The sequence below is a fragment of the Melospiza georgiana genome, chromosome Z (genome assembly GCF_028018845.1).
Source record: "Melospiza georgiana isolate bMelGeo1 chromosome Z, bMelGeo1.pri, whole genome shotgun sequence".
Taxonomy (NCBI): domain Eukaryota; kingdom Metazoa; phylum Chordata; class Aves; order Passeriformes; family Passerellidae; genus Melospiza; species Melospiza georgiana.
This window is the reverse complement of record NC_080465.1, coordinates 44,216-53,528: the sequence shown is the minus strand read 5'-3', so window position 1 is coordinate 53,528 and position 9,313 is coordinate 44,216. Positions and strand designations below refer to the sequence as shown.

The 9,313-nt window shown below is 50.1% G+C and overlaps 1 long non-coding RNA gene across 1 annotated transcript; it reads left to right on the top strand.

Moving 5' to 3' along the window:
• The first annotated feature begins 7,438 nt into the window (after positions 1-7,438).
• LOC131096132 (uncharacterized) lies at positions 7,439-7,878 on the top strand. The gene is made up of 3 exons (XR_009115961.1): positions 7,439-7,594; positions 7,690-7,733; positions 7,835-7,878. It is a non-coding gene; the product is annotated as an uncharacterized LOC131096132 (long non-coding RNA).
• The last annotated feature ends 1,435 nt before the right edge of the window (positions 7,879-9,313 follow it).

The window sequence follows — 9,313 nt, the reverse complement described above, 5'->3', positions numbered from 1 at the left end:
TTTCTACTTTTTGGTTTTGCTCTGTCTTTTTTTTTTTTTTTTTGGATGGGATTTTTTTTTTTGTGGAATTTTTGGTTTCTTATGTTTTCTTTTTGGGATTTTTGGTTGGTTTTCATTGCTTTCTTTGATTTTTTGGTGGTTTCTGTATTTTTTTTGGGGGGGGGGATTTAGGTGTTTTGGGTTTTTTTATTTTTGTTTTCTGGTTTAGTTTTTTTTTGTTTGTTTTTTGTTTTTTTTTTTTTTTTTTGGTTTTTTTTGTTTAATTGAGGAGTGAGACGCTGTGAAATTCCAAGCTGTGTCAAGCACAACAAATTCTCTGTAGATTCATCATGACTTCAGAGGGATCTGCCCAGGGTCCAAGATGATGTTTCAGATTCAGGCTTCTGATGAGTTGAGGATTGTGACTGGGAGAGGGAGGGTGATCAGGTATCCAGTTAGGAGTTCTTGGGAGGGGGTTTGCAGGCAGCAGGGTGAGAAAGGGTGTTTATTTGAGGGCCCCCCCCACAAGGCTGTTCAGAAGCCTAGCAGAGGCATTGCCGTGTCTTAGAGCACACAAGGTCCTCCACTGCAGTCACAGGAATGCCATTTAACTTTGCCTTTCTCTAACCCAGGTGCCACTCATAAGGAAGGCCACAGCCTAGGAATCAGGATGAAGCTGGAGCCTGAAGGAGCCAGGCACGCTCAGGAAAGGGCAAGTAGCTGCCTTGCTGGTATTTGGCCCACATAACTCTGGACTCACACTTTGGTTTTGGTTTTCTTTATTGCAGCTGACCGAGAGGCTCACAGGCCATCACAGAGCCCTCCGAGGCAGACTCATTTCAGGTGCAGCGTGGATTCCCATCACTGATCATCCAAAAGATAAGTCGGGGGCCATGGCCTGGAGATGGGAGAGTATCAGGTTGGGAGTTCTTGCGCCAGATTTAAAAATTGGCAGTGGGAAAAGCAATCTTCTCCAAGGGCCTCTTAGGACGGCTAAAGGGAGAGGCTCTACTTTTGATGGCAGATGTCAGGCGGGCAGTGCAGAACAGCTCCGGTGTGTGCCGTGTTCCCTGGTGTGTCTTTGGGGTCCCTTTTCCCTACTCCCCTCGAGGCCCTCACCACAAGCATGATGTGTCGTGTTTCTTGTCCCCCCTGTTTGTCACGTTCTGTTTCACGGGTGTGTGCACACGTTTATGCCGGAGCTGTTCTGCCCTGCCCATGGCCTGCTGCTGTAGGACAAGCCTTGGGGAGTTGAAATTTGTCATGTGGGCTGTACTTGGGCTCTAGATGCTATTCCTAGGTTGGCAAAAGGTGTTTGCAGCTTGTGAGTTACCCTGGTGGTGTTTGACATATGTTCTAACTTTCTTTCAGGTGCAGATGCATTCCACGTGTGGCAGAGGGTCAGGGATAGGAGGTGCCGGGCCTTCTTAGGAGCGCGGTGAGTAGCAGAGTAGTGGGGTTGTGGCCGATGCGGTGCCAAGATCAGGCCCTGATGTTTGGTTCTCTTTAATCTAGCTGTCTGAGTGACACCAGCCCGGTGCCAGCAGGACCTTCCCAGGTGACGAGGTGGCCTTTCTTTGCACCTGACAGGGACGAGCATCCCCAGATATCTGAGAGATAAATAGAGGGCTGTGGCCCAGAGTGGGGGTGAAGGCATGGTGCTGGTTTGGGAATAACTGGGAGGGGTTTTTGAGTCCAATTTTGGGGGGGGGGGGGGTAGTGTGTTCATGAAGTGGCCCCTTAGGCCCCATAAAAGCCAAGTCTCACTTTTGATCCCAGTGCTGAGGTGTGCAGGGCAGAGCAGTCCCAGTGTGTCTCGTGTCCTTTGTCTGTTGTGCATTATGTGTCATTTGTGTATTCCATGTCTTTTACCTCAGGGGGGCCTGTCAGAAACCTTGGCATCCTTGTTAGCCTCTGTGATCTCTGCATTCCTTGGCCTGGCACCCGGGCCACAGAACTTTTGACTCAGGAGCTCAGACAGGCATCCGACTCTCTTCTGTCTTTGGAAGCATCCAGTCAGGTTTCTTGTCAGGTCTTCTTCTGAGCTGTACGGACAGCTATGCCCCACCTGGATCCATTATGGTGGATTAGGACTTGTAATATTACGAGGTTAGGTAGAGGGTTTTGACTGTAGGATTCCTAGGCATCCATCTTTGCAGTTATTGGAATAAATCATTCAGTTAGCATCTTCTTCCTCCAGGGTTTTCTGAGCCTCATCAGCTCACCATCGGTCTCAGCTCGGTCATCTCCCTTTGCGTTCTCTCAGTCCTTGCAGCCATTTTCCTTGCCAAGAGATTTCTGTTCCTGTTGTGTCCCCGTTGTCTGTCCTGTCCTGTCCTGCCTGTCCTGTGTCACGGGTGTCTGCACACATTTGTGCCGGGGCTGCTCTGCCCTGCCGCACAGCCTGGTGCAATAAGAGAAGGCCTGGGGACTTGGAATTTGTAATGTGGGGTGTAGTTGGACTCTAGGTGGGATTTGTAGATGGACACATCATATCTGGAGCTCTTCAGTTATTCTGCAACAGTTTGACTCTTGTCCTACCTTTTTTCTCAGATTGAGATGGAATAAATCTGTGCCAGAGGGCCCCGTCGTGGGTGAGGGGATTGCCCCGAGCAGGTGAGGCCCCATTTGTCTCTGCAGCAGAAGTATGTATGGTGACTGTGTTACAGCACTGTTCTTTGTCTTTCTTTTAGGAAGTCCATCTGGATGCCAGCAGTCAAGGTGGGCAGCGGAGAGAAGTGGTTGTTATTGCTCAGCTCTCAAGCACAACAATTTTTCAGCAGATTCATCATGTCACAAGAGGCATCTGCCCAGTGTCAAGGATGATGTTTGAGATTGAGGCTTCAGGTGAGTTGAGGATGGTGACTGGGAGAGGGAGGGTGTTCAGGTATCCAGTTAGGAGTTCTTGGGAGGGGGTTTGCAGGCAGCAGGGTGAGAAAGGGTGTTGATTTGAGGGCCCCCCCCCACACGGCTGTTCAGAAGCCTAGCAGAGGCATTCCCATGTCTTGCAGCACACAAGGTCCTCCACTGCACTCACAGGAATGCCATTTAACTTTGCCTTTCTCTAACCCAGGTGCCACTCCTAAGGAAGGCCACAGCCTTGGAATCAGGATGAAGCTGGAGCCTGAGGGAGCCAGGCACGCTCAGGAAAGGGCAAGTAGCTGACTTGCTGGTATTTGGCCCACATAACTCTGGACTCACACTTTGGTTTTGGTTTTCTTTATTGCAGCTGACCGAGAGGCTCACAGGCCATCACAGAGCCCTCCGAGGCAGACTCATTTCAGGTGCAGCATGGATTCCCATCACTGATCATCCAAAAGATAAGTCGGGGGCCATGGCCTGGAGATGGGAGTGTATCAGGTTGGGAGTTCTTGCGCCGGAATTAAAAATTGGCTGTGGGAAAAGCAATCTTCTCCAAGGGCCTCTTAGGACGGCTAAAGGGAGAGGCTCTACTTTTGATGGCAGATGTCAGGCGGGCAGTGCAGAACAGCTCCGGTGTGTGCCGTGTTCCCTGGTGTGTCTTTGGGGTCCCTTTTCCTTACTCATCTCGAGGCCCTCACCACAAGTATGATGTGTCCTGTTTCTTGTCCCCCCTGTTTGTCACGTTCTGTTTCACGGGTGTGTGCACACATTTGTGCCGGACCTGTTCTGCCCTGCCGCATGGGCTGCTGCAGTAGGACAAGCCTTGGGGAGTTGAAATTTGTCATGTGGGCTGTACTTGGGCTCTAGATGCTATTCCTAGGTTGGCAAAAGGTGTTTGCAGCTTGTGAGTTACCCTGGTGGTGTTTGACATATGTTCTAACTTTCTTTCAGGTGCAGATGCATTCCACGTGTGGCAGAGGGTCAGGGTTAGGAGGTGCCGGGCCTTCTTAGGAGCGCGGTGAGTAGCAGAGTAGTGGGGTTGTGGCCGATGCGGTGCCAAGATCAGGCCCTGATGTTTGGTTCTCTATAATCTAGCTGTCTGAGAGACCCCAGCCTGGTGCCAGCAGGACCTTCCCAGGTGACGAGGTGGCCTTTCTTTGCACCTGACAGGGACCAGCATCCCCAGTTGTCTGAGAGATAAGTAGAGGGCTGTGGCCCAGAGTGGGGGTGAAGGCATGGTGCTGGTTTGGGAATTACTGGGAGGGGTTTTTGAGTCCAATTTTGGGGGGGGTGGGTAGTGTGTTGATGAAGTGGCTCTTAGGCCCCATAAAAGCCAAGTCTCACTTTTGATCCCAGTGCTGAGGTGTGCAGGGCAGAGCAGTCCCAGTGTGTCTCGTGTCCTTTGTCTGTTGTGCATTATGTGTCATTTGTGTATTCCATGTCTTTTACCTTAGGGGGGCCTGTCAGAAACCTTGGCATCCTTGTTAGCCTCTGTGATCTCTGCATTCCTTGGCCTGGCACCCGGGCCACAGAACTTTTGACTCGGGAGCTCAGACAGGCATCCGACTCTCTTCTGTCTTTGGAAGCATCCAGTCAGGTGTCTTGTCAGGTCTTCTTCTGAGCTGTACGGACAGCTATGCCCCACCTGGATCCATTATGGTGGATTAGGACTTGTAATATTATGAGGTTAGGTAGAGGGTTATGACTGTAGGATTCCTAGGCATCCATCTTTGCAGTTATTGGAATAAATCATTCAGTTAGCATCTTCTTCCTCCAGGGTTTTCTGAGCCTCATCAGCTCACCATCGGTCTCAGCTCGGTCATCTCCCTTTGCGTTCTCTCAGTCCTTGCAGCCATTTTCCTTGCCAAGAGATTTCTGTTCCTGTTGTGTCCCCGTTGTCTGTCCTGTCCTGTGTCACGGGTGTCTGCACACATTTGTGCCGGGGCTGCTCTGCCCTGCTGCACAGCCTGGTGCAATAGGAGAAGTCCTGGGGACTTGGAATTTGTAATGTGGGGTGTAGTTGGACTCTAGGTGGGATTTGTAGATGGACACATCATATCTGGAGCTCTTCAGTTATCCTGCAACAGTTTGACTCTTGTCCTACCTTTTTTCTCAGATTGAGGTGGAGTAAATCTGTACCAGATGGCCCCGTCGTGGGTGAGGGGATTGCCCCGAGCAGGTGAGGCCCCATTTGTCTCTGCAGCAGAAGTGTGTATGGTGACTGTGTTACAGCACTGTTCTTTGTCTTTCTTTTAGGAAGTCCATCTGGATGCCAGCAGTCAAGGTGGGCAGCGGAGAGAAGTGGTTGTTATTGCTCAGCTCTCAAGCACAACAATTTTTCAGCAGATTCATCATGTCACAAGAGGCATCTGCCCAGTGTCAAGGATGATGTTTGAGATTGAGGCTTCAGGTGAGTTGAGGATGGTGACTGGGAGAGGGAGGGTGTTCAGGTATCCAGTTAGGAGTTCTTGGGAGGGGGTTTGCAGGCAGCAGGGTGAGAAAGGGTGTTGATTTGAGGGCCCCCCCCCACACGGCTGTTCAGAAGCCTAGCAGAGGCATTCCCATGCCTTGCAGCACACAAGGTCCTCCACTGCACTCACAGGAATGCCATTTAACTTTGCCTTTCTCTAACCCAGGTGCCACTCCTAAGGAAGGCCACAGCCTTGGAATCAGGATGAAGCTGGAGCCTGAGGGAGCCAGGCACGCTCAGGAAAGGGCAAGTAGCTGCCTTGCTGGTATTTGGCCCACATAACTCTGGACTCACACTTTGGTTTTGGTTTTCTTTATTGCAGCTGACCGAGAGGCTCACAGGCCATCACAGAGCCCTCCGAGGCAGACTCATTTCAGGTGCAGCGTGGATTCCCATCACCGATCATCCAAAAGATAAGTCGGGTGCCACTGCCTGGAGATGGAGAGTATCAGGTTAGGAGTTCTTGGGACAGAGTTAAAAATCAGCAGAGGGAAAAGCAATTTTTTCTAGTGGCCTGTTAGGACAGCTAAACGGAGAGGCTCTTCTTTTGATGGCAGTTTTCAGGCGGGCAGTGCAGAACAGCTCCGGTCTGTGTCCTCTTGTCTGGTGTACTGTGTTCCCTAGTGTGTCTTTGGGGTCCCTTTTGCTTTTTCACCTCAAGGTCCTCGCCACAAGCATTATGCGTCGTGTTTCATGTCCTCCTGTTTGTCACGTTCTGTGTCACGGGTGTCTGTGGGTATTTGTGCTGGTGCTGTTCTGCCCTCCAGCATGGCCTGCTGCAATGGGACAAGCCTGGGGAGTTGAAATTTAAATGTGGGCTCTACTTGGGCTCTAGGTCCTATTCCTAGGTTGACATAAGGTGTTTCCAGCTTGAAAGTTAAAGTTATTGTGGAGGTGTTTGACATATGTTCTAACTTTCTTTCAGGTGTGGATGCATTGCATCCATGGCAGAGGGTCAGGGTTAGGAGGTGCTGGGCATTCCTCGGAGCATGGTGAGTAGCAGAGTGGTGGGGTTTTGGCCGATGCGGTGCCAAGATCAGGCATTGATGTTTGGTTTTCTTTACTACAGCGGTCTGAGAGACACCAGCCCAGTGCCAGCAGGACCTTCCCAGCTGACGAGGTGGCCTTTCTTTGCACCTGACAGGGACCAGCATCTCCAGATGTCCGAGAGATAAGTAGAGGGCTGTGGCCCAGAGTGGGGGTGAAGGCATGGTGCTGGTTTGGGAATTACTGAGAGGGGTTTTTGAGTCCAGTTTTGGGGGGGGAGGTGGTAGTGTGTTCATGAAGTGGCCCCTTAAGCCCCATAAAAGCCAGGTCTCGCTTTTGATCCCAGTGCTGAGGTGCGCAGCAGGGCAGAGCAGTCCCGGTGTATCTCGTGTTCCTTTGTCTTTTGTGTATTGTGTGTTGCCTGGATATCTCATGTCTCTTATCTTAGCCCTGTGAGGGGCCTCTCAGAAACCTTTCCTAGCATCCGTGATCTCAGCGTTCCTCGCCCTGGCACCCATGCCATAGATCTATTGACTGGGGAGCTCACACAGGCATCAGAAATGCATCTCTCTTTAGAAGCGTCCAGTCAGATGTCTTGTCATGTCTTGTTCTGAGCTGTACAGACAACCGTGCTGTGCAATGATCCATTATAGCAGAGTAGGACTTGTAAGGATGTGAGGTTAGGGAGAGGATTCTGACTGTAGGATTCTCAGGCATCCATCTTTGCAGTTTTTGGAATAAATCATTCTGTTTGCATCTTCTTCCTCCAGGGTTCTCTGAGCCTCATCAGCTCACCATCAGGTTCAACTCTTCTTCTTTTGCATTCTCTCAGTCCTTGCAGCCATTTTCCTTGCTAAGAGATTTCCGTTCCTGTTGTGTCCCCAGTGTTTGTCACGTCTTGTCTGTCCTGTGTCACGGGTGTCTGCACACATTTGTGCTGGAGCTGCTGTTCTGCCCTGCTGCATAGCCTGGTGCAATAGGAGAAGTCTCAGGGACTTGGAATTTGTAATGTGGAATGTAGTTGGATTCTAGATGGGATTTGTAGATGGACACAGGATACGTGGAGCCCATAAGTTATCCTGCAGCCCTTTCACTTTCATCCTAACTTTCTTTTAGTTGCAGAAGGATAAATCCAGGGCAGAGCCCCCCATTCTGGGTAAGGGGATACCCCTGTGAAGGTCAGTCACGGTTTGTCTCTGCAGAGGAAGCATAAATTGTGGCTGCTGCAGCTCTGCTCTTTGTCTTTATTTTTAGGAAGTCAAGGCAGAGAGCAGCTGTCAAGGCTGAGTGGGCAAGGTGAACATTGAGTAGGGTACCAAAGCAGTTGTTATTGCTGAGGTCTCAGTTTCTGGTGCAGCTCTAGGTATGTATTATTCCTCTTTTTATTTTAGATGGACTGCTTGCCATCTATCCTTGCCCAGCATGCCCATGCCAGGTGGGTTCAAGCTTAAGGTATCAGTACGGCATACTTGTCAGGGTTGGGAGGTTGTGTTTTCACAGTATCTCAGCATGCTTTTCTGCTTTGTTTCTTTGCAGGTGCTGTCGCTGCCCTAGGCATGCCGGGGAAGAGAGGAGGGCAGGTGACTCGGAGTTTAGGCGGGCTGACTCCTAGGTGAGCGTTATGCAGCAGCATGCTGAGCGTGTCCATTTTCTTTTTGCAGGTATCTTCCGGGCGGCCTCTGGATTCAAATCAAGACTTGAGGTGAGCTGGGGCAGGGGTGCAAAGGAGTCCCAAGGATTACTGTTTTTGAGGGCAACAGTCACCTTTTCTGTTTTGCCTTAGGTACCCTGGGCAGGCTTGTAGTCACAGCTTGGAAGCGGCAGCACCGAAGCACACACATTGAGAACGTCTCAACGTCCACGTCCGACCGAGGATGGATTTTGTCTGCTTGTCTTCCAAAAGCTAAGTGTCGGGGCCAGTGGTTGGGAGAAGGGGAAAAGCCTTTACTATCACAGGAGGCAATCTGATGTCAGCTTAGCGGAGAGGTCTGTAGTGGGACAGGCTCCCTGGAAGTAAAGGGAGAGGGTTTCTCCTCAGCCTCACCAGAGCCTTTGCTGGGCAGGGCAGTTCCTACCCATCTCCACATTCTCGTGAACTTTGCGTCATCTGCCTTCCTCGACTAGACGTCTTCACGGCTCTTTCCCCCGTGGAGCTTGCCTTCAGGTCCGGAGCTGTAGCCGCAGTTACCTGGCAGTCTGCTTCCTTCTCTAGGCTTGCCAAGCCTCTAGGGCATCCTCTTAACTGCTTTGGCCCTAACTTCCTTTAATGAGTTGCATTTCATCATCACGTGCTGTTGTCATAGGGCTTCATTTCCCTTGGCCTCATTGGCCTCTGGCTCGTCTTGTGCTAGGACTCTCGGGTCCCTAAAGGGAACGTGCCAAGCAGTTGCAACTTGTCTCTGTGTTATGTCATCTGTGTCTATGTTATGGTGTGTCTGTCCATTGTCTTCCATGGCATAGGCCTTTGTTACATCTCAATGCTTTATCGGCTCTCTTCTGTGACATGTTCTACTTACATTCCTTGCCGGATATCCCTTATTCCAGCATCTTTACATTTTTACTCTTTGAGACAGGAATGTCTCACAGGGACAAGATGTTCTCATCCATCTTCCTTCTCACTATCAGCTTTGGTAGTGCTTTTTTTTCCATTTTCTTGGACTTCTAGAGGGAGCATCTTACACCCTCCTCACTTGACTGCAGTAGTTCTATAGGTTCTGTCTTCTCAAAGGGTACAGGGCTCAATAAGTAATCTTCCAGAGAGCTTTCTTAAGTCGTGGTTTATATTGTATGTTCCTATGTTGGCTTATATTGTATGTACTTACATTGCATGTACCTATGCTGGCTTATACTGTACGTACTTATACTGCATGTAAGTGCATCGCCTTATATTGTCTATACTTACACTGTATGTAAGCATGTCGCCTTATATTGTGTGTACTTACACTCTGTGTACACTTGCACTGTATGCGTCAGCTTATATTGTGTGTACTTACACTGTACCACTTATGATCGGAG